Source organism: Acinonyx jubatus, chromosome B1 (assembly GCF_027475565.1).
Source record: "Acinonyx jubatus isolate Ajub_Pintada_27869175 chromosome B1, VMU_Ajub_asm_v1.0, whole genome shotgun sequence".
Lineage (NCBI taxonomy): Eukaryota > Metazoa > Chordata > Mammalia > Carnivora > Felidae > Acinonyx > Acinonyx jubatus.
Window position 1 is genome coordinate 167,930,341 of NC_069382.1, and position 25,298 is coordinate 167,955,638.

General features: G+C 38.7%; 1 long non-coding RNA gene across 3 annotated transcripts in view; it reads left to right on the forward strand.

Annotated features, from left to right (window-relative positions):
* LOC113602689 (uncharacterized) overlaps nucleotides 1–25,298 on the forward strand; it is a 33,807-nt gene that overhangs the window by 5,376 nt on the left and 3,133 nt on the right. The window contains exons 3-6 of one of the 3 annotated variants that reach the window (XR_008296348.1): nucleotides 5,632–5,718; nucleotides 5,865–6,041; nucleotides 10,958–11,040; nucleotides 19,185–19,678. This is a non-coding gene — a long non-coding RNA (uncharacterized LOC113602689). The remainder of the gene's footprint in view (nucleotides 1–5,631; nucleotides 5,719–5,864; nucleotides 6,042–10,957; nucleotides 11,041–19,184; nucleotides 19,679–25,298) is intronic. The other 2 variants (XR_008296347.1, XR_003424228.2) reach the window with 2 other exon arrangements.

Below are 25,298 nucleotides of genomic sequence, written 5' to 3' on the forward strand. Positions count from 1 at the left end.
TAAAATGCCTATTCAAGGGGCACCTGGGTGGCTCAGTCAGTTAAGAGTCCATCTTTGGCTCAGGTCATGATCTTGCGGTTTGTGAGTTGGAGCCCCACATCGGGCTCTGTGTGGACAGCTCAGAGCCTGGACCCTGCTTTGGATTCTGTGTTTCCCTCTCTCTCTGCCTCTCCCCTGCTTGTGCTCCATCTCTCCCTCTCTCTCTCTCTCTCTCTCAATCTAAGACAAATAAACATTAAAAAAAATTTTTTAATATCTATTTGAAAGGTTTTTTTTTTTGCAAAAGAAGGCAGAAATGGAGGAATAAAAGGACAAAGACATAAGACATACAGAAAAAAAATAGAAAAATGGTAAATATAAATCCTACCTAATCTGTAATTGCATTAAATGTAAATGGATTAAATACTCAATTAAAAAGCAGAGGTTAGTAGAATGGATTTAAAAATCCAACTATATCCTGGCTACAAGAGACATATTTTAAATTCAAAGATACAAATAGGTTGAAAGTGAAAAGATAAGAAAATCAAAGCCATGCAAACGAGAACCAAAAGACAGGCTTGAGTGACTGCCATTATCAGACAAAATAGATTTGAAGACAATAATTATTTCTAGAATACTTTTTCTTAGAAACTAAGTCATAGACTTGAACATATCAAGACATTTTGGCATTGGCAAAAGCTTAGTAAAATTGTGGCAAGTCAAAATTCTGCCGAATCAGTGATTTCATTGGGAGCTCTGGATGTGTGTTTTAAATTGAAACAACGCTCATGCCTCAATGTTCGAATATCCTAGCAAATCAGAATGCATGAAAGAGGTAAAGGTATGGTTTTATGGAGATCCCTGACCCAAAGCTCAAAATACATAAAACAATAGGCACAGAATTACTTTGTGAAATGTCAGAGTCACTTTTCACTGAAATTATACATGTTGCCTTAGCATTTAAATGCTTGAGCAAATAGGGGCACCTGGGTGGCTCAGTTGGTTAAATGTCAGACTCTTGATCTCAGCTCAGGTAGATTAGGTTGTGAGTTTGAGCCCTGTGTTGAGCTCTACCCTGGGTGTGGAGCCTACTTAAAAAAATTTTAAATAAAAAATAAATGCTTGCACAAATATAAAAGAAAAAATATTGCAAATTAAATTATTATTTCCTTTTCATATTCTAAAGTTAAGGATCATGAAGAGTCATATGAAATGGTGAAAAAAGATATTTTATGTTTTTATATAACTAAATAAAAATTTCCCACTCCCCTACCACACCAGACCCAATCACATCAGACCAATGAAACACTCAAAACAACAAAAACTCTGAGACAATAAGGACTCATCACTAGGTTTAAGTATACTATCTTATTCTAAACTAGATTCAGAGAGCCATCTGCTGGTAAACTGATGAGTTGTCTATGCTTTTTTTCTTATTTTTTTAATGGATGTACAGTTAGGGTTGCCAGATTACATATATGGGCTGTTCAGTTAAATTTGAATTTTAGAAAATCAACAAATAATTTTTTTAGTGTAAGTATGTCTGTACAATACTTGCTCCATATGCCAATGCTACTTTGTCTTAAACTTTCAGTTATACTCTTTCAAGCAACTTAGAAAACATTTTCTTAAAATTCAAACAGTACGATTTTTTAGGAATATATTTATTACTATATTCACATGCTCCAGCATGAAGTGTTTTTCTTCCACACTTCTATCTTCTATCTGGCTCCTAATCATTTTTTAAATGAGTTCTTCCTACTTTATTTCTTTCCTGCTGCTGCAGTCTCATATTTAAGCAATCTAGGTCAGTTACAACAGATGAATGAAAAACAGAAGAATTCATCTTATCTTCTGTAGTACCTTAGTTGCAGATACTACTTATCTTTTTTTTTTTAAGCTTATTTATTTATTTTGAAGGGGGCAGGGGCAGAGAGAGAATCCAAAGCAGGCTCCACATTCATCCAGGAGCCAACAATGGGACTCCATCCCATGACTGTGAGTCATGACCAGAGTTGAAATCAAGAGTCAGATGCTTAACTGACAGTCACCTAAGCACCCTGATACTACTTATCTTTTAAAAAGTAAAGGGATATATCTGTATATGTTATTTTTGACATTTAACATTTTATTTTTTTTTTACAAAAAAAATTTTTTTAATGTTAATTTTCAAGAGAGAGAGAGACACACAGAGTGCAACCAGGGGAGGGGCAGAGAGTGGGATAATCCGAAGCAGGCTCCAGGCTCTGAGCTGTCAGCACAGAGCCTGACATGGTGCTTGAACCCACAAGCTGTGAGATCATGACCTGAGCCAAAGTCAGATGCTTAACTGACTGAGCCACCCGGGCATCCCAACATTTAACATCTAAAAAATTGTTTGTTTATTTAGTTTGAGAGAGAGAAAGGGAACAGAGCAGGAACAGAGAGAGAGAGATAGAGAGAAGGAGAGAGAATCCCAGGCAGGCTCCACATTCATTGTGGAGCCCAACACAGGGCTCGATCCCACATGAAATCATGACCTGAGCTGAAATCAAGAGTCACCTGCTTAACTGACTGAGCCACCCAGGCAACCCAAGGACATTATTTTAAAGTGAAAGCATACAATAGGGTAATCTCTCAGGGGAAAAAAAGTACCATAGATAACAATAAAAAACATTTCTTTTCTCATTAGTTGTGGTTTTTAATTGAATGACTTAATTTTATTTTGCCTATAGCGCAAATAGCAAAATAATTCTTTTAAATCTTGGTTGCATCGAATGATTGACTATAGTTGTAAAATCCAATTAGTTACAAACTTGCATTATAACATATCACAAGATGGAGATGTTGCTCCATGAAAGTGACTGTTAAAGAACAGGAGAAAAAAAATCTTTTGTCTCTTTTTGAATATCTTTATTTTTTCTTAAAAAAATTTTTTTTTGTTGTTGTTTAATGTTTAATTGTGAGAAAGAGAGAGACAATGTGTGAGCAGGGGAGGGGCAGAGAGAGAGAAAGAGAGAGAGAGAGAGAGAGAGAGAGAGAGAGAGAGAGAGACAGAATCTGAAGCAGGCTCCAGGCTCTGAGCTGTCAGCAAGAGCCCAATGCAGGGCACAAACCCATAAACCGCAAAATCATTACCTGAGCTGAAGTTGTACACTTAACCAACTGAGCCACCGAGGTGCCCCTATTTTTTTCTTTATCTTGCTCCCCATCTTCAGTCATTCAACATAGTGAGGAACATACAAAAAGCCTGTGTTAAAATCCCTGATTTGTCTCTTTATGCTTGTAATTCTAATTAAATTAACCTCCAGGCACCTTAGGATCCTCTGTAAACTCAGGCTTATGCTCTTGTTATGAAGATTACATTAAATAATATATTTGAAATAGCAATGCCTTCCATTCAAAGCCACCAAGAACACATTAACAGTTGAAGAGGTTGTGTTTATCACTCATTGCAGTGAGGGGGAATGCACACCATGGGGAACAGGGTATAAAAAGACCTGTGATAGGATTGGGGCTGTAGTTTGTGATTTGTGGTAGAGTCCCAGGAAGCAGGGTTCACTCTGGATTGAGTGCTGTCAGAATGCAAGGATGATCTATGGCTGGGTATTCTCACCATTTATTTACAGAAGTCTCCCCTTTTCCATTGTTTCACTTTCTGCAGGGTTTGTTTTTTTCCCCTCGTTTGTTTATTTATTTTTGAAAGAGAGAGAGAGAGTGTGAGTGAGGGAGGGGCAGAGAAAGAGAGGGGGAGAGAGAGCACAGAGCCTGATGTGTGGCTCAAACCTACAAACCTTGAGAGCACGACTTGAGCTGAAATCAAGAGTCGGACACTTAACCAACTGAGCCACCCAGGAGCCCCACCCTTTCTGCAGTTTTAATTACCTTTGGTCAACGAAGGTCCAGAAGCAGATGACACTCTGACATACTGTCAGAAGGTCAATAATAGCCTACTACTATGTCACAGGGTCTGTGTCATTCACCTCACTACATCTCATCACGTAGGCATTTTATCATCTCACATTATCGTAAGAAAGGTGAGTACAGTACAATAAGATGTTTTGAAAGAGACCACGTTCAAATAACTTTTATTACAGTATATTTTATAATTGTTCTACTGAATTTTTAGTTATTGTTAATCTCTTACTGTGCCTGATTTATAAATTAAAATTTATCATAGGTAGTTATATAGAGAGAAAAACATATTGGAAACACTTAGATCCTTTCAGATCTAACTTTGAAGTTCATTTATCCATGACCAGAGCAGCATTTGGCCTGGGAATAATTTCCCCCCATTCCTGAGGCAAGACTCATTTTAGTATTCTACACCGTATCTGTGAATTCTGAGGTTTTCCAATCTGGCTGTTAGGAACAGGAACTATTTCTGGCCTTTGACGAGCTCCAAGAACTGTTTACTCTTCCCTGTAATCTCTTCAGGTGGTTCTTTCCCTGACCTTGGGTAATTTCCTCACAACACATTCACTGAGCAGCACTCAGCTGAATACTAAAGGGGCCCTCTGCTCATCTCCAGAGTTGTCCCTCTGGGCCACGCTCTCTGATCCTGTGCTTTGCTGTGCTAGTGCTACTGGCCTTGGCTCCCTCAAACTTGCACCCCCATCTCCTCAACTCAGAGAGATGGCTGGGCTCCCCTCGGGCTCCCAGTTAGCTGAGTCCTGGAAATTCACTCTAGGCAATAAGCTGGAGGCAGCTATAGTCTTCCCTCATTTGTTTCCTATCCGGCAGAGATCCCTGTCCTTTGTTGCCTACTGTCAGTATCTTGAATGCTTGTTTCCTTGAATCTTGTTTCCTACATTTTGTTCAGTGTTTTTAGTTGTTTCAGACAGGTGAGTAAATCACATTCTTGTTACTCCGTGTTAACTAGAAGCAGAAGCTATCTTAAAAAAAAAAAAAAGGTATCATGTACTAAATCATTAGGTTAGAGTATCTTAAACAACAATGACAAACAAATAAACACGAAGATAGTACTTGGCTTAGTTCAGGTTGCTGTAACAAAGTACCACGGACTGGGTGGCTCAGAAATTTCTTTCTCACAGTCTGGAGACTGGAAATCCCAGATCACAGTGCCAGCATGGTTAGGTTCTGGTGAAAGCCATCATCTGGGTTGCAGACTACTGATTTCTTGTTGTGTAAAAGTAAGCTGGCCCTCTGTCCTCTTACACAGGCACTAATTCCATTCATGAGGACCCCATTCTCATGACCTCCTTATCTCCCAAAGGTCTTTCCTCCAAATACCATCACACTGGAGATTAAATTCCAATGTACAAATTTTAGGGAGACACAAACATTCGGTCCATAATAACACCAAAAGCATATTTTTACTCAATATAAAGAATGCCTTTCTATAACCACAGTCATACAAAAATGGAACAGTTTTCCTTGAAAAGAAGTGTGTTCCCTGTCACTGCAGATGCAGACAGAGGTGATAAGCATTGTCAGAATATTATAGAAAATATGCAGGTATGGTCGACAAACTATATAGCCCACAGGCCAAATCTGTCCCGCCACCTGTTTTTTGTTGACACAAAGCTGTACACATTTTTTTTTCCTAACATACTGTGTATGTGTATGGTCTTTTCATGCTACAACGGCATAATGAAGCAGTTGTGATAGAGACTATGCCCTTCAAAACCTAAAATATCTTACTTTCTTCAGAAAAAGTTCACCAATCTTGGATTGAGGGATCAGATATGGCTGATGTGACAAAATGACTTCTTCGATGCCTTCCCAACTTGAGATTCTGTGAGTCTGTGAGTCTATGAGACTGAGAGTCTATGAGTCTGTGGAAGCAGGGAATACAATTTATTGCCTAATGCAAATTTTGCATCTTCCTCCACATATCTGTATTTATTTTAAATTCTTTTTAAGTTTATTTTGCTTATTTTTAGAGAGAGAGCGCACATGTGAGCGAGCAAGAGAAGGGCAGAGAGAGGGGGAGAGAGAGGACTCCAAGCAGTCCCCATGCTGTCGCACAGAGCCTGACGTGGGGCTTGAACTCACGAACCGCGGGATCATGACCCGAGCAGAAACCAAGAGTCTGATGCTTAACCGACTGAGCCACCCAGGTGCCTCTTTATTTATTTTGATGTAACCTTCTCTTCCCCATCTCACTTCCTTGGGTAAAATTGATCTTCCCTATGTTTTTCCTCGAGCTTTGCCTCCCTCCTCCCCACCTCACACCCACATATTCCTTGTGATGTGCTATCAATTCCTTCCCCTTCCGCTACCAGTTCTTTTACTTCTGCTTCTTTTTTTCTTTTCTCTTTTCTCTTCTTCCTCCCTTCTTCTTTGTCTCTGCGTCTCTTTCCCTCCCTCCTCCTTCTTCCTCTTCTCTTTTATTCAATAACTATTTCTCGAGCACCATGCCAGACAGTATTCTAGACATTGGGGCCATAGCAGCGACAAGGCAGTTTCTGCCGTCACAAAGCTTACATTGGAACCCCAGTTTGAAAAGCAAGACCATGGTACGTCTTCAGGTCAAAAACAAGCCAGTGTCACCGAAAATCATTTCAGAGAATACAAGGAAAGGCACACTCACCAACTGTCACGATGCAAGAAAACGCACAGCGATCGTTCCCCAGCAAAGGCACGCTTGCGTCTGTAGTCTTGTCAAATTGCTGCCAATCTTAAATGGAAAAACCTTCTGATAACAAAGCATTTTAAATTTCAACTAGAATGAGAGTGAGAAAAGATTGGGCACCACTGTCCCCAAAGAACAATCTCAGCGCCACATATGATTTTGTATATGTGCCATATCAAAACGTTCTCACCTGTAGTTGCTGAAAGAGATTTTCTTTTGAGGATGAAAGGTACAATTACTGAAAGGGCATTTGACAACATGAAGTGAATTAAATTTCAGGAGCCACCAATGTCCCACAGCCAATCTTCCTAATTTTATTAAAAAACTAAAAATAACTTCCATTTCAATCTCTAGGGAAAACCTCTCTAACTCTAGTTTTTAATTAATTTTTCAAAACAAACTCTCCTTGGGGGCAGTAATCAACCAATGAATCAATCAGGCAATCAATCTCTCCTTTAGGAGAATGTACTTTGTAAAATCATTTCAATTTTGTTTTCTCAGAAACCTGAATTTAATGGAGAATTACTATAAATTATGATTCTGGAAAATAAGCAATGTTAACGTAACTGTGATACATTTGACCCCAGTAATTTAACAGTGCCCTCATCCCCAAGATGAATTTCAAACTCTGGTTTATAGAAAACTTCTAAAATGGAATTGCTACAAAGTCCTCATGTTGTTTCAAACAAAGGGACCTACTGTTGGCAAACCTGCTTGATTTTTGTCTCTTTGTTCTTTTTTTGAAAACTCCTGCTGTCTGTTCCATTTCTCTGGGCATGCAGTTGAGACTGTTGTTAAAATTCTTTCAAATTGAAATGTCTGTTCAGGAAAGGTATTCAGGAGGTCTGATGAATAGATACCTGACATTACTCTGCTTCTGAATAGGGAAGTAGTTCTAATCTTGCTCATTCTTTCTTTCCACTTCATTTGAACAGAACAACTTAAATTTAGCTATGTTTCTGAAAATAGAAGATATTGTATGATGAATGTATCAAAATTTCTCTTACCTGCCAGAAATATTACAGAAGGAATATCTGTTGATAAAGATTAAGCAAATGCTATGAAAAAGCTACTGAGTTTAATGTAATATACAAAGAAAGTTTTGTTATTATATTTTTACTTATTACCCTCAAGACAGGAAAATTTCAGATTAATTTTTTTAAAGATTAAATATATTTGCTGTGAGTTCTGATTACTTGAAAACTGTCACTTCCCACTACTTATATCCGTAATCCTCTGAACTACTTCTGTACGAACTTCAATAGATAGTGCATATGATCACACATGTTAATGCATGTTCCACATACAAAAATTAACCCAGGGGCACCTGGGTGGCTCAGTTGGTCAAGTGTCCGATGTCGGCTCAGGTCATGATCCCATGGTTCATGGGTTTGAGCCCTGTGTGGGGCTCTGTGCTGACATCTCAGAGCCTGAGCCTGCTTCGGATTCTGTGACTCCCTCTGTCTTTGCTACTCCCCTACTCATGTGCTGTCTGTCTCTCATGCTCTCTCTCTCTCTCTCAAAAATAAATTTTAAAAAATTTCAATAAAATGCAATTCTTAAAAAAAAATTAACACAAAATGAATCAAAACCTAAATGTAAGAACTAAAACAATGAAACTCATAGAAGAAAACACAGGAGTATTTGTGGCCTTGTATTTGGTAATGATTTCTTAGGTATGAGACCAAAAGCATAAGCAACTAAAATAGATAGCAAAAAATTAGATAAATTGGAGTTCACCAAAAATTTAAACATACAACATCAAGAGTAAATACTTTAGTGTTGTAAAAGGTCACTATCAAGAAAATGAAGACAACCCATAGAACAGCATAAAATATTTACAATTATATGTCTCATATGAGACTTGTATACAGAATTTATAAAGAATTCTTACAACTCAAAAATAAAGACAAATAACCCAATTAAAAAATAGACAAAGGATCTGCAGACATTTCTCCAAAGAAAATATACAAATGGCCAAAGAGCACATGAAAAGATGCTCAACATCAGTAGTCAATAGGGAAATGCAAATCAAAACCATAATGAGAAAGTACTTCACACTACTAGGGTGATTAGAAGAAAAAAGAAAAAGAAAGAAAATAATAAGTGTTAGGGAGGATATAGAGAAATTGGAATCCTTAAACACTGCTGGTGGGAATGTAAAATGGTGCAGTTGCTTTGGAAAACAGATTAGTAGTTCCTCAAAAACTTAAACATAATATTACCATTTTACTCAGCAATTCCTTTTGTAGGTATATATACCCCAAGAGAACTGAAAAAAAGGTGTTCAAACAAAAACTTGTATATGAATGTCCATAGCAACACTAAAAAGGTGGAAACAATCCAAATGTCCGTCAGCTGATGACTAGGTAAGCAAAATGTAGTTTATCTGTACAATGGAATATTATTTGATCACAAAAAAGAATGGAGACCTGATACATAATACAACATAATGAACCTTAAACGCATCACTCCAGTAAAAGAAATCAGACACGATAGGGGGAGCATGGCTGGCTCAGTCAGAAGAACATGTGACTCGTAATCTCGGGGTCATGAGTTCGAGCCGCATTTTGGGTATAGAGATTACTTAAATGAATAAAACTTAAAAAAAAAAAAAAAGAAAGGCCACGTATTGTATAATTCCATTTAAACAAAATGTCCAAAATAGGCAAATCCACAGAGAAAAAAAGTAGATTAGTGGTTGCCAAGGGCTGGGGGGAAGGAGGAATGACAGCTAGTGGATATGGGATTTCTTTCTGGGGTGATGAAAATGTTCTAGAATTAGATAGTGGTGATGGGTTGACAACTTTGTGAATAACTAAAACCACTGAGTTGTATACTTTTAAAAAGTTGAATTTTAAGCATTTGAATTATATTTCAATCAAAAGTTGTATGGAAAAAAAAATGCTAGTATATGGCTAAGATCAAACCCATTTAGACCATGCAATCAAATTAATTTTGCCTGGTTTATAAACATATAGATGACAGCAGAGAAATTCTTTATAATGCTATTACACTTTGTATATTTACTTGGCTTAAAATTTTATAAATTATAAAATTTATAAATTACAAAATTATAATTTGTTTGCTATACTTATGTTAACCTGGGGGAAAAATGAAGTTGCAATTTATGAAAATTAGAAGGAAAGAGGCTGTTGGTTCCAACAAAATTTGTCAACTTGAAAATAAATTTTTTAAATTTATTTATTTTGAGAGAGAGAGAGAGAGAGAGAGAGCGACAGCACAAGTTGGGGGGGGGGGGGGAAAGAGAGAGAGAATCCCAAGCAGGCTCCACACTGCCAGGGCAGAGCCAGACATGGGGCTCAAACCCACAGAGCTGTGAGATCATGACCTGAGCCAAAACCAACAGTCACACACTCAACCAGCTGAGCCACCCAGGCGTCCCTTGAAAATAATTTTCATAACCATATTTGTTAAGCCATTACTATTTGTAAGAGAATGTGATGTGCATTTTGATAGACTATCTAAGACCAGCACTGTGCTAGGCTCCACGAGGCTCAGATAAGAATTGAATAACAGTCCTTGCTTAAAATGTGGTTAAGGAAACAAGACTAACATAGCTAAAGCAGTTAGAGAGCAAATGTGGCATATATTTAAGACTGAGTGGAATGTACAAACTCCTAAAATTACAATGCTGAATGTCTCTTAGTATTCTTCGGTGTTAAGCTTCTCTTTTTGCAGGTCCTGACTTTAGGAAGTAAATGCCATAGAGTTCCAAAAAAGGGCAAATCAATTCATTCAGTAGATAATTAGTGAGTGCCTACTATGGGCCAAGCATTCAAATTGTGATCATTGAAATTATTACAAAAAGGAAAATAAGACACAATTTAGCTATATGCATCTAGTGTTATGTATGGGAAGGAAATAAGAGGGATTTTAGTCATCTTAAGAGCTGGTCTTTTTCACTGTTCTACCTCCCAGGTTCAGTCCTATCCTGTGATATCGTGTGAACACTCCAAATGGAGAAGCAATGAAATTGGTGGTTAGGAAGCACAAGCGTTTCTCAAACAGCCCATGTTTAAACATACAGACATATTTAGGGGCACCTAGGTGGCTCAGTCGGTTGAGCATCCCACTTTTGATTTCAACTCAGACTGTGATCCCAGAGTCGTGGGATGGAACCCCGTGTCAGGCTCTGGGCTGAGAGCGGAGCCGGCTTAAGATTCTCTCTCTCTCTCTGCCCCTCTCCCTTGCTGTGCTTTCTCTCTCTCAAATAAAAACAAAACAAAACATACATAGATATTTATATTTTTCTATTATCAAGAATATATTCAAATTCGATGCTGTAAACATTTAAAATCAGAAGTTAATGCTATTTTTCAGGATAAACAGTATGAGATTAAACTACCATTTAACTTTACAATTAATTTTTTCTCCCAGGAAGAACAGTATTGGATTTTGGATTCTATAGTTCAGAGAACCACCAAGGTCCTCATCTTTAGTTACTAGCTGTCTGACGTTGGGTGAGTCATTTAATCTGTTTCCTTTACCTGTAAAAGGACGGTAGCAATATTCCTACTTTGTTGGGTTGCCCTGAGTTTAAATGAAGTGATGGAAAAAAAAAATTTTAGCATTGTCCCTGGTACCTCATAGTCTCAATTAATGTTAAATATCATCCTTGGGAAATAGTTGGATTCATTAGCCTTTCTCTCCATTTACAATTCATAAAGCAGCCATGAAGTTCTTGGAGATGGTAGATGTATCTCTCCCTTAAAATAATATCTATTATTTTTTATTATTTTTAATTACCTGTTTCTGAAAACAAAAACTAAAAACCTAAAAATGTCTTAATTAAAAGATAGGTTTTAAAAAATGTTTACTTATTTTGAGAGAGAGAGAGAGAGAGAGAGAGAGAGAGAGAACTCGTGTGCACTCACAAGCAAATGAGAGGAAGGGTGGAGAGAAAGGGAGAGAGAGAATCCCAAGCAGGTGCAGGACTGGATCCCAGGAACAGTGAGATCATGACCTGAGCTGAAATCTAGAGTCAGATGCTCAACCGACTGAACCACCCAAGCACCCCAAAAGATAGGTTTTGAATGAGAGCAATACAACTTTGTATGTAAGACAAGTTTCAAAATGTTAACTTGCACGGATCCAAATTCCTTGAGATCAGAATGGATGAAACTCCTATTTTAGAGCACACGGAGGAATTAAGCAGAAGGCAGGGACCCAAGGAGCCAGCTTGGCAGAATGGGAGATTCTTCAAAGCATAATGAGAAGCTTTGCTTCTAGCAACAGAAGCCAACACTCATGAAATTGAAAATTCTATGAATTAACCAAAACAAGAGATAGGAAGTGGAGCAATACAAAATTGCACAGGAAATCAAGTGATATATAGGTGGTTTATTAAACACTGCACACCATCTTATGGACTTTGTTCTTGAATAAGTAGGCATCCTTTCAAAGTTACGAAAAATAAGGCACAAGAGGGTGCCATGAATTTGCCATGAATCACTAACTTAATATTCTTATATAGGTCCAGGCTAAATATTTCTTACCACAAACTTACCTAGGGGGGTGAATTCCTGAGAGACAGAAAGTAGATTAGTGGTTGCCAGGGGCTGGGGGTGGGGGAGATGTGGAGTAATGTTAAGGACATGCGTTTTCTTGATTAAAATCAGTGGGAATACAGTGGTGAAGAGCATAGACATAGTTCCTGTCCTCATGGAGATTATTTACCTATGAAGGAGACAAGGCAACAAAACAATCATTGTGTTAAATGCAATGGTTAAATGCAACGGTTAAATGCAATGGTTGCAAAAGTGAAGAGAACTGGGTCAGTGGCACTCATGTAGGGAACAACTTCTAACAATGAGTAAGAGTCAGAGGTAGAGGGATGGGAAGCAGCAGGAAGTAAATTATGGTATTCCCAGCAAAGTAAACCATATATTCAAAGGCCCAGAGATGAAACAGCTCATAACATGTTTAGGAACTGAAAAATATTTAGATCAATGGGAACAAGGTAGGAGGCAAGGAGAGGCTTGGAAACGGGGGTCAGACCACACAGAGACTCATAAGTCATATTAGAGTTTGGTCTCTGTCCTAGAAACAGTGGAGAAGCAACAGAAGTGATTAGGGAAGCAAGTGACACGATCAGATTTGTTTTTAAGAGATCACTGCAGAATGGAGAATGATTAGGATGAGGCAAGCCTGGAGGCAAGGAGACTAGTTTGGAGAGATAATGTGACTGAACCAGGCTGGTAGCCCTGTGGATGATAAGAGGTAGAGAGATGGAAGAGATACTTTGGAAGTGGAATCATCAGGACTTTGTGATTGCTGGCTATGAGATATTAGAGGGATTCTTACAGTCATTCACTGGGCTGAGAGCACAGAAGGGGAGGAGATCTGGGGAGATTTCCGTGTTAGAAATGTTAAACTTGAGGTGCCTCTGGAGATATCCAAAAGAATATGTCTAGCAGGCAGTGGGTAGTACATGTCTAAAGTTCAGGAGAAGGAATGTCCTGGAGCCATGGATCAGTGAGTCATCATTAATTTAGGGATGGTAATTGAAGGCCTGGGAGGAGATGAAGTCCTGGGCAAGTAGAATGAGAAGAGAGGGATCTCAGAATAAAATAATGAGGAGCACCAACAAGTAAGAAAAGGACAAAAGGGAGGAGCCTGCATAGGAGACCGAAGCCAAGAGGAAGGAGTAGAATCAGAGAACCATTGTGTCCCAGAAGCCAAGGAGAGGAAGAAGTGGTCAAATGTGTCAGATGCTGAAAGAGAAGTCAGTAGAAGAAGGATTGAGAATTCTCTATTGAATCTAGTAATAACAAGGAACTTCGAGATTTCAGTGGAAACCCAGATTCCAGTAAGTAGATGAGTGATCTGAAGAGAAGACAATGGAAACAATTCTTTGGAGAAGTGGGTCTGCAACATCGCTGGACAGAAATGTGGAATCAAATGAAGTTTCCTTAAATGAAAAGCATGGGAGAGAGTTAGGTAATTGAATGACAAAAAGATAAAAAAGAAATTAGCCAATAAAGAGGGGGAAGTTGAAAGTGCACAAGAGAGGGATTAAAAAAATTTTTTTAAATGTTTATTTTTGACAGAGAGAGACAGAGCATGAGCGGGGAGGGGCGGAGAGAGAGGGAGACACAGAATCTGAAGCAGGCTGCAGGCTTCGAGCTGTCAGTACAGAACCCGATGCAGGGCTTGAACCCATGAACTATGAGATCATGACCTGATCTAAAGTTGGAGCTCAACCAACTGAGCCACCCAGGAGCCCCAAGAGAAGGATTTTAATAGATAGAAAAAGATACTTATAGAAGGCAGGAGGGAGTCTTTCACTTTAGATTGGAGAATAGGAGAGACATCTCCTATAACAGAGGGTGAAGAAGGAGATGTTCTGTACCTATTTAAATTTCTGGGCATCATGCAGTGTGTGCAGGACCCAGCTTCTACTAGCTCATGGAAGCCAATAGTTAAATTTTCAGAAATTTTGAGAGCTGGCTAGTATACATCAAAAGCTTGAATTCAGCCACTGTGGGAATATTTACACCATGGAAACTGATAAACACTATAAATCAGAACTTCCTCACACCCCAAACCCCCAAAGAGTCAGTTATTGGTCATTTACTAGTATACCACTGGCCAGGGTATAAAAGTGAAGGAGTACCTAACCCAATAGCACTGTTCTGTCTTTTGGGTAGAAGGGAAGATTGAATGCCGGTGTCAGAGGTTCAGGGAAAATGAAGAGAGGTTGAATTCTGTGGAGCATGGCAGAAAGAACCACTTAGAGAAATGCTGAATGATTACCAGGCTGTGCTGAGGTTGGAGACTACTGGTCTATGGTAGAATCAATGTGATGCATGCAGTTGTATGATTTCTCCCATGAGCTCAGTAGCCTGGGGATCTCAGCAGAGAAGTAGATAGGTGGTTTGATTCAGAGCCATTCTCTTGCCTGGCAGTTGTGATGGAAGAAGTAAATGGAGCAAGGATAATGAAGCTGTTTGCAAGAAAGTAGCTGCAGTAATGGGCCACGGCACCTCAAACTGTAAAGGGAAAGAGGTGAAGATAGGAGAAGGTGGTGGGTAAGGACAAGGTGAAGGAGTCATATTTTCCTGGTATTATGTGCTCCGAGTGCCCTTACTGTCCTGGTCTCATTTTTGCAAGTAAGCTCTTCCATTTGGCAATGCCACTTTTGGAATGCATCATCGAGATCCAAGCCCCTCAGTCTTATTCAATGCTCCAGTTTGGTCTGACCATCAAAGACTATATTGTTGTCCTTGTTTTAGACATCCTATGTTAAAGATTCGATGCCCAGTGTCATCAGAAGAATTTAGCATCATTGTTAAACACACGGCATAAATGAGATGAAGCAGGAATAGACAGTTTTTTAACATTTTAGTGGGAATGATCTGATATTTGAAAATCTTTTGCTTAACATTAGCTAACTGATGAACCATCACCAATGAATATCATTGATGAACTGTAGTTCATCAATAGCGAATATAATTGCCATTAAAACATCATTTTGCAAATTATTAGAACATAGAAGTACTAAATAACGCAGTGTGCCAGGGTGGCTCAGTTGATGAAGCGTCCAACTTCGGCTCAGGTCATGATCTCCAGGTTCATGGGTTCGAGTCCCACATCGGGCTCTGTGCTGACAGCTCAGAGCCTGGCGTCTGCTTTGGATTGTGTCTCCCTCTGTCTCTGCCCCTCCCCAACTTGCGCTCTGTCTCTCAAAAATAAACATGAAAAAAGCAGTACTAAATAACAGAGGGGTAACTTCAGAGAGTTAATGTAAAATCTCAAAATGGCCTTCAAATACACGTAATTTCTGGAGTAGTTTCCCACCAAGAAGAAGACTCTTTCTGGATTATACAGAATTTGTTTATGGATACCATTAGAAGCTCACCTAGAGATGGGATTGTTACTGATGGCGGAACAGCAAGAAGACAAATCTGCTGTTATAAGAAAAGACTTTAGGGCACAGGAACTATCACTTTAATTTCAAAAGACAATGAGCTTTTATAGCTGAAACCTGCTTATACCTTCCAAAGCCTCTAAACAATAGAACTGTCAGAAATCTGTGTAGTCGGTGGACTGTCTTCCCCATGTCACCTTTCCCTAAGATTAAGTAAATTGAGTACAGTGCCAGTATTTCATTTCTTAACACGTATATGTTGCAGGAATTTTCTTTCTGAATTAAAAATGTCGTTTCAGTAAGATAATTGAATTGATGGTACTCTTGTGTTTGCAATTCATCACAATTAGTGCCAGATTCAACAAATACAATTCATTTTCACACAGTATGTGTGAGATGAGCTGGATGTCATGGCTTTGAAATAGCTAGACTCCCTGGTGCTATGGATGTAAACCTTGCCTACGTAACTTCTGTTCTACTGGGGAGGATACTTTCTTCTTCATCAGAGCGGGAAAGTGCATTTCCCGCTTGAATAGCTGATCCATCAAAAACATGGCAAATAAAGCTATCGATTTTAGTCCCTTCACGCTTACCTTTTTTTTCTTACCTTTTTTTTTTTCTAACCTTGAGGTATTCAGATATGCAGTGAGAGAGAGAGGAGGTATCAGGGAGAGCAGGAAGTGTGCAGATTTTTTTTTTTTTTTTCCTGTGTCACTCTTTGTTTTGGCCAGCAAGGGGAGTTATAGGAACAATTTCAGTTGTTTGAGCTGAGATGCTTGGGGACATACCTCCCACAGCTGATTAGTCCCCGTGTCTCTTGCACTGGCCTTGTAACCCAGCTAGTATTTTACTGTTATGTACCAGTGTAGTTTCCCTTTCATCTAATAGTTTGCTGGCCCCAAATTAATTGTGAACTTCAAAGTAAAAACTCTACCGGAATGGTGGGACATTGGAAATGAAGTGAGCTTCTATGCCCAGGTGGCATAAAAATCTAATTGTAGCCGGGAGCAGCCCTAGCCCCCTTAATGCGGATAAGACAGCATTCAACTGGCTTCAATAAAAAGAGAATTAAATGGAAGGGAGGTGGCCTTGAGGAGAGCAGCCAGGACTGCCAGGACTGAGAAGGCCATTGTTCTAAGTTCTCCTGGGGTTTATAGAGATTGACAAGGCACCTGCTGCTTTCCAGAGCTGACCGTTCTCGGGTCAGCCCTGAAAACACCCAGGGCTGGGACATTCCCCCAGCTGGCCCCTAACTGGCCCCTAGCCATCCAGGTGGTGGAGATTCAAAGATGTAGGTAGAAGGTGTGGGAAGAGCCCTCGAGAGGAATCTGGAGAGATTGTTTCCAGTCTGTGAACCCAGGAGAGCTTTCTCCCTTTTCAATCATATTTCATGCTTCTTAGCTTCCACCAAGGTTTTCTGTGGCCTTCTGTGGAGTTCGTCTGCTAGTAACATTTAATCACTGACCACTTTCACAGATAATGGTTCATTTTATTCGTTTAGTTTGGGACCAAAATCAAAGATTATGTGCCCTACTTAGTGCCCTGATCCTGCTTTCCCAATCCCCACCCTAGCTGTTAAACATACTACTTTGCTGTTAATGGCAAAATAGATTAAAAATCAGTAATCACTGTTTTTCTCCAAGTGAAGATCAAATTTTTATTTCAATGATTTAAAAGATATGTTTTGAATAAATTACATGCCTCAAGCTTTGCTTATGGACAGACTGTATTGTATAGAGGAGAGGATCTGGCCCTGAGAACAGGAGATGTGGATTTTAATTCTGACTTTGCCACTTTTGAGCCATATAATCTGGGATAAATCACAGAATTTTGTCAGGGCTTAAGTATTCTCGCTACAAAACTGGGGAGGGTGGACTAACGGAATGGACAAAATTCCAGACTCAGGAGCCAGGCAGACCAGGGTTTTATCCTGACTATATCATGTATTAGCTGGATCACTTTAAGCAAGTGACTATTAGCATTATTTTAAGGTTTTAGTGAAATAATGTACATGAAACCCTTCACATCATTCTTATAATATAATAAGCATTCAACAAAGAATAGTTATTATAATAATTATGAAAATGATCTTAATTATTAAAGTTCTATTAGGGCCTTAAAAAAAAAACAACAACTCCAAAAGGCAATGACTTCACTCTGAAATGTTGTGACCAATTGTTATGAATACACCCACTCATCAGATCTGTCCTTCTTCAGGGAATTATGGAACAGGCAGCAATTATACAACTTTGCAAAATACTTAGATTTATTATATAATAGTATAATAACATATTTAGCAAAAAATGGGGTTATAGGCATTATAATAAATACGATCATGGGTTGATTTCCTCTTTTTGTTATAGTGTAATGCCCACTAGAAAATCTTTAAAGGTTAAAATGCATATTCAGTAGTAACACTAAGAGTGTGACAAATGGAGTGATTGGCTCCTTTTAATTTTAAAACTGATTTAGGATTTTCTTTTAGTTCATAAGTTGTAAAAATATTCTCTCTATAATGTTTGGGCTTAATTTAAAATTATTCTCAGAAAGAGGCTCCTGGCTGGTTCAGTCAGTAGAGCATGTGACTCTTGATCTTAGGGGTCATGAGTTCGAGCCCCACATTGAGGGTAGAACTTACTTTAAAAAATAAATAAATAAAATAATAAAGTATATAGTTTGATAAGTTTCTTAAAAATAAATAAAGTTATTCACACACATAATTATTAGAAATGAGCTGTGTTGGGACACCTGGGTGACTCAGTTGGTTAAGCGTTCGGCTTCAGCTCAGGTTGTGATCTCATGGCTCGTAAGTTCGAGCCCCACATTGGGCACTGTGCCAACAGCTCAGAGCCTGGAACCTGCTTCAGATTCTGGGTGCCTCCTTTTCTGCCCCTCCCCTGCTCACACTCTGTCTCTCTCTCTCAAAAATACATAAACATTAAAAAACAATTTTAGAAATGAGATGTATATGCTAGCTTTACAGCTAGGAAGACAAACTAATATAATCCATTGAATAAATGTATATTGAATGCCGATTATGTTCCAGGTACTACTGGAGGTGTTGGGATATAGCAGTGAGTAAAATAGAACAAAGCCCTACCCTCATAAAACTGACCTTCTCCTGGGGTTTACCATCTGTTAGGATGCCAGCCCTAATTGAGGACTCATCTGTCAGGCTCTGGTAACAAGAACTGGGAGACCACACCAGGAGTCATTAAAAAAGAATGCTATATCTGACTGGTGACTTCCACCAAGGCCGGGACTGTGCTGAATTCACCAACGTCACCACAGAGCATTCCTGTCCAATCAGACAGCCACCGGCCATGTGCGGCTATTGAGCACTTGAACTGTGGCCAGTCTAAATTAAGATACGTATAAAGTATAAAATACACATTGGATTTGGAAGACCTAGTAGGAAAACAGGATGTAAAATATCTCAGTAATAATTTCATATTGATGGCATGTGGAAATAAAAATACTATAAATACATTAGGTTAAATAAAATACATTATTAAGATTAATATCACATTTGTGTTTACTTTTAAAAGTGTGGCTACTAGAACCTTTTACTATTATACACGTGGCTCTCATATTCCTGTATGTCAGTGCTGATACAGTGTCTGTCCAGGCATGAGTCGATGTAACACCACAAACTTCTCAGCCAGTGCAGGTAGGAGACAACCCTGCCAAAAAGTCAAAATGTGCCACTTCATCTCCTACCTTCTCTTCTTTTAGGTACTGCCTGATCCCTGAGTCTTCTGTCTGGAGTTCCTCCTTGCAGATACCTTCTTTGGAGCCATTTGCAGGCAGTTTCCAGGCTTCAAAACTGGCCTATCCTATCAGAACCCTTCTGCTCAGAGTTCCTTTCCCGCAAAGTAGTCTGCTTTCTCAGATGTTAATAGATTCTGATAGCTTAGGATATCATCCTTTAAGACGCATCCATTAAATGCATGTGCCCTTTAATAAAATGCCTTAGCTGAGAGAAGTCAATCTCCAGTAGTGGGGAATTTGTGCCCAATAAGAGAGCTGGAGCACCGTTTCTTCATGGTACGAAAGCCACAGAAGCATGAAGACTATAATCCCACCTTGTCTCCAGTTGTCCATTGAGATCAAGACAGGCCAGTTCCTCTTTACAAATCCTCTCTCCCTGGTGTTTGTACACCATTTCACAGTCTCCAAAGTGCTTTCACAGATTTCCCAGTTTAGCCTCCAACCATTCCATGAAATAGGTAAGGATGACCTCATTAGTTGCTTTATATAGAAGATTTTTAAAAATGAGGCCAGAAGGCAAAAGGTCTTCTAGCTGGTGAAGCCTGTGAAGGAGGAGGAGGAGTACCAGATACTCAGAGGGACGGGGAGAACAGTGGAAGAAAGTGACTAAGAATGTTCTAAAGATCTTAGCTAGGGGAGGTGGGGGTGGGGTGGGGCAGGGAAGGCTAGATTAGAACATCATGGTGGGGATATACTGCATCTCGGGGGGTGGCTTATTTACAAATAATACTAAAGACATATTCTGATACAGAGGGGAGGAAAAGGGAAGGAACCATTAGTGGAATAGGAAAAAAATACAGAAGAGACTCCAAATTAACAAAGGAGAAAAGGAAACGTATATTAAGTTGTTGAAATGAGCAAAAATAGAGAAAAAGAAACAGAGGGAATCAAAATCTAAATTAAATTAATGAATAAAGAAAGAATAAGATAAGAACATTGGATGTGATGACTTGAATGTATCCATTAAAAAGCAGAAACTGGGGCACTTGGGTGGTTCAGTCGGTTAAGTGGTTAAGCGACTGACTCTTGATCTCAGCTCAGGTCATGATCTCACGGTTCCTGGGTTCAAGTCCCATGTCCGGCTCTGTGCTGACAGCTCAGATTCTGGAGCCTGCTTTGGATTCTGTGTCTCCCTCTCTCTCTGCCCCTCCCCCCACTCATGCTCTGTCTGTCTGTTTCTCTCTTTCTCTCTTTCAAAAATAAACATTAAACAAAAATTTTAAATGAGAAACTGCCAGATTTGGTTAAGAAAGCAAAAGTCAGCTGTATGATAATTACTAGGACCATGCCTACACAGAGTATCAAAGAAGGGATATACAGGGGCGCCTGGGTGGCTCAGTCGGTTGAGCATCTGGCTTTGGCTCAGGTCATGATCTCGTGGTCTGGGAGTGTGAGCCCCGCGTTGGGCTCTGTGCTGACAGCACAGAGCCTGGAGCCTGCTTCAGATTCTGTGTCCCCCTCTCTCTCTGCCCCTCCCCCACTCATGCTCTCTCTCTGTCTCAGAAATAAATAAACATTAAAAAAAAAAAGAAGGGATATACAAAGATAAAGTAGAGTTGGTGATATTAATGCTAGACAAATGAGGGGCGCCTGGGTGGCTCAGTCGGTTGAGCGTCCGACTTTGGCTCAGGTCATGATCTCACGGTTCGTGGGTTCGAGCCCCGCGTCGGGCTCTGTGCTGACAGCTCGGAGCCTGGAGCCTGTTTCAGATTCTGTGTCTCCCTCTCTCTCTGCCCCTCCCCCACTTGCACTCTGTCTCTCTCTGTCTCAAAAATAAATAAACATTAAAAAAAAATACTAGACAAATGAAATTAAGTTGAAAGCACCAAACAAGGTGAAGAACATCATGTAAGGATATAAAATTATGTAAATAAATTTACAAAATTTAAAATTTATATATAAAAATGAAAATAACAAAAGTTTATCAGACTTAACCATTATTAAAAAATTACATTAAAGGAACTAAGTCTTTTAAATCTAAAATCTAGTTCTTTGAAAAGACCAGTGAAATCAAAACCTCACCCTCCTCACACATACTGCAAGAAGCAGAAGAGGCAAAATGAGGAGTGAGAAGTAAGTCATATCCCCACATATAGGAGAGACTAAAGGGATAGGTGAAAATTACTTCTTGCAATTCTATGTCAGCAATTTGAAAATTTAGAGGAAATGACTAATTTCCTCATTAAAAAAAAAAGCAAGTAAAATTGACCCCCAAAAGAAATAGAAAATGTGAACAGATCAATCACTAGAAAAGAAATTGAACAGGTGATGAAAAACATCTTCTGTCAAAAACAAAACCAAAGCCACCAAAACTATACGGATAGCTTCCCTGTTAAGTTTATCTGACTTTCAAAGAAGAGTTAATTACAAGGTTATTTACCATGCCAGATGATATTCTTCTAATTCATTGTATAAAACAGCAAACTTTAATACCAAAACCTGGAAAATATAACAACATAAAGGAAAGTATAGAACAATCTCACTTATGAATAAAAGCGCAAAAATTCAAAATAAAATATTAGCAAACAAAATCCATGTAACAAAAGGATAATATATTATGACCAAACAGGATTTATTTCAGAAATACAAGAATGGTTCATTATTATATAATCTGTTACATAATCAAATGCATCAATAAAAGAGAAAAATATAGGCATTTCAATAAATGCTAAAAACTTATTTGATGGAATTCAGCAGCCATCCCTGCTAAAATCTCTTAGAAAAATAAGAATAGAAGGAAACTATTTAAATATCCTTAAGATTAGCAAAACTGAGCAAGCAAATATGCAGTGGCAAATCAAAAAAAATCATTTCCCTAAAAAATAGGATAGCTACCAGCACCAATATTATTTACATCACCTTATAAGTTTTGGCAGACAGAGAGATTAAAATAGCTGTCATTTACCCAGGAAAGAAAATTTAAAGGCCCCCCCATTTTACACTAATATAAAATAAATTCAAGAAAGATTAAAAACTTAAATGTAAAAATGTAACTGAATAAAGATATCACACAAAGAAATCTAGGTTCCTATATGCTCTAAAGGCTGAGGGGATATCCTTTTCTAACCAAGGCGGAAAAACTCTGAAACTCTAAAAGGAAAGATAGATACAGTTGACTGTGTAACAGTGACGGTCTTTGCATGGCAGAAGATATAAATAAACCGATAAGCAAACAAAAGACTTGGAATCATTCTTTTATTCTTTAGGGTTTTTTCCCCTAGATGCATTATTTACACAATCCGGCAGAAAAGAGGCTACTTTCTCTGTGGGAAACAAATGTGGTCAGAGCTAGAGAATCTCTGAGGAAAAACAACCCACCCACACATAGAATTTCAGTATGAGGGCCTTCATGACTGTTGAAAGCCCGCCCATTCACACTAGGTGTGGTCCACGTACCCTAAATTAAGAATCCCTCAACAATGGGTGCTTGGATGGCTCAGGTGATTGAACATCCAACTTTGGCTCATGTCCTGATCTTGCAGTTTGTGAGTTCAAGCCCCGCATCAGGTTTGTCACCCTGTCGGCACAGAGCCCACTTCGGGTCCTTTAAAGAAACCGGCATGCTGCTTTCCATGGCAGCTATACCATTTTACATTTCCACCAACAGAGCACAAGGTTCTAACTTTGCCATATCCTTGCCCACACTTGTTATTTTATGCTTGTTTTTTTTTTTTTATAGTAACCACCCTAATAAATGTGAGGTGATATTTCATTATGGTTTTAATTTGCATTTAAAATTTTTTTTATTTTATGGGAATGCAAGCTGGTGCAGCCACTCTGGAAAACAGTATGGAGGTTCCTCAAAAAACTAAAAATAGAACTACCCTACGACCCAGAAATTGCACTACTAGGCATTTATCCAAGGGATAGAGGTGTGCTGTTTCGAAGGGACACATGCACCCCATGTTTATAGCAACACTATCCACAATAGCCCAAGTATGGAAAGAGCCCAAATGTCCATCGCTGGGTGAATGGATAAAGAAGATGTGGTTTGTATATACAATGGAGTATTACTCGGCAATCAAAAAGAATGAAATCTTGCCATTTGCAACTTCATGATGGAAGTGGAGGGTATTATGCTAAGTGAAATTAGTCAGAGAAAGACAAAAATCATATGACTTCACTCATATGAGGACTTTAAGAGACAAAACAAATGAACATAAGGGAAGGGAAACACAAATAATATAAAAACAGGGAGGGGGACAAAACAGAAGAGACTCACAAATACAGAGAACAAACTGAGGGTTACGGGAGGGGTTGTAGGGAGGGGGGATGGGCCAAATGGGGAAGGGGCACTAAGGAGTCTACTCCTGAAATCATTGTTGCACTATATGCGAACTAACTTGGATGCAAATTAAAAAAAAAAATTAAATAAAAAAAAAAACTACGTTAAAAATAAAAAAAAAATTAAAAATGGAATGACCATATGATCCAGCAATTCCACTTCAGGATATATACCAAAAGGATTGAAAAGGGATGTTTGTTATTCACGATAGCCAAGAGGGGAAGCAGCCCAAGAGTCCCTCAATGGATGAATGGATAAATAAAATGTGGTGTATGTATACAATGCAATATCATTTAGCTTAAGGCAGGAAACTCTGAGACGCTGCAGTATGGATAAGCCCTGAAGACAGTCTGCCAGGTGAAACGTTATCAGTCACAAAAAGACAAATGCTCATATGATGGGGCGCCTGGGTTGCTTAGTCAGTTGAGCATCTGACTCTTGATCTCAGCTCAGGTCTTGGTCTCAGGGTCATGAGTTCAAGCCCCGCGTTGGGCTCTGCACTGGGTGTGAAGCCTACTTAAAATTAAATATAAAAATAAGCAAATAGATAGGTAGTAGATGATAGATAGATAGGTAATAAAAAGACAAATGCTCATATGCGTATCTACATTAGTCAGATTCATAGAAACAGAAAGTAGAATGGTGGTTTCCAAGAACTGAGGCGAAGGGGAAATAGGGAGTAGTGGTTTAATGGGTATAGAGATTCAGTGTCACAAGATGATAAAGATCTGGAGATTGGTTGCACAACAGTGTGGATTTACTTAACACCACTGAACTGTACATTTAAAAATAGTTAAGACGGTAAATTTTACGTTCCATGTATTTTACAATTCCCAAAAAAATTCCTGCCTCACACATTTTCTACATATTCATAATTTTAACTATTATAAGCATATGCAAATGACCCCCAATCTATAACTTCAACATAAGTTTCTCCCCTGACATAATGATTTATATCTCTGATTTCCTGCTGGGCTTCTCTTGCTGGATTGTATTCCACTGGCTTTTCAAACTCAACATGTCCCAGAGTGATTTTAGCTACAACCTGCTCATCCTCCTATTTCCTATTCCATGCCTGTGGATGAATGAATAAATGGATGAATGCACCTTGCATCTTTTTCATAGGAACCTAACAATCTGTCTGCTATCAAGATAATGGGTCATTTGAATAATGTTTTTTTGTATTGGTTTTATTGGCATATAATTCACCTACCATACAATTTACCCATTTAAAGGATACAATTCACGGCTTTTAGTTTATTCACAAAGTTGTGCAATCTTTACCATAATCAACTTTGGAATATTTTCATCACTTCCCTCTAAAAAACACTATTTTTTTTTACCTATTACCCCCACAGTCTTTCCATCTCCTCTAGCTTTAAGCAACCACAAATCTACTTTATGTCTCTTAGATTTGCCTATTATGGACATTTCGCATAAATGGAATCCCATGATATGTGATCTCTTGTGACTATCTTCTTTCACCTAGCATGATGTCTTCAGGGTTCATCCATGCTGTAGCATATATCATCAGTATTTTATTCCTTTTTCTGGACAAATAATATTGCATTGTATGGATAAATCACACTTTGTCCATTCATCAGTCTGTGGATAGTTGGGGTGTTTCTGTTTTTAAGTTATTATGAAAAATGCTGCCATGAACATTCATATATGTTTTTGTGTGGACATACATTTTCATTTCTCTGGAGTGTATGCCTAAAAGTGAGTGAATTGAAGGTTCAAATGGTAACTATACGTTTAACTTTTTCAGGAGCTGCCAGACTGTTTTCCAC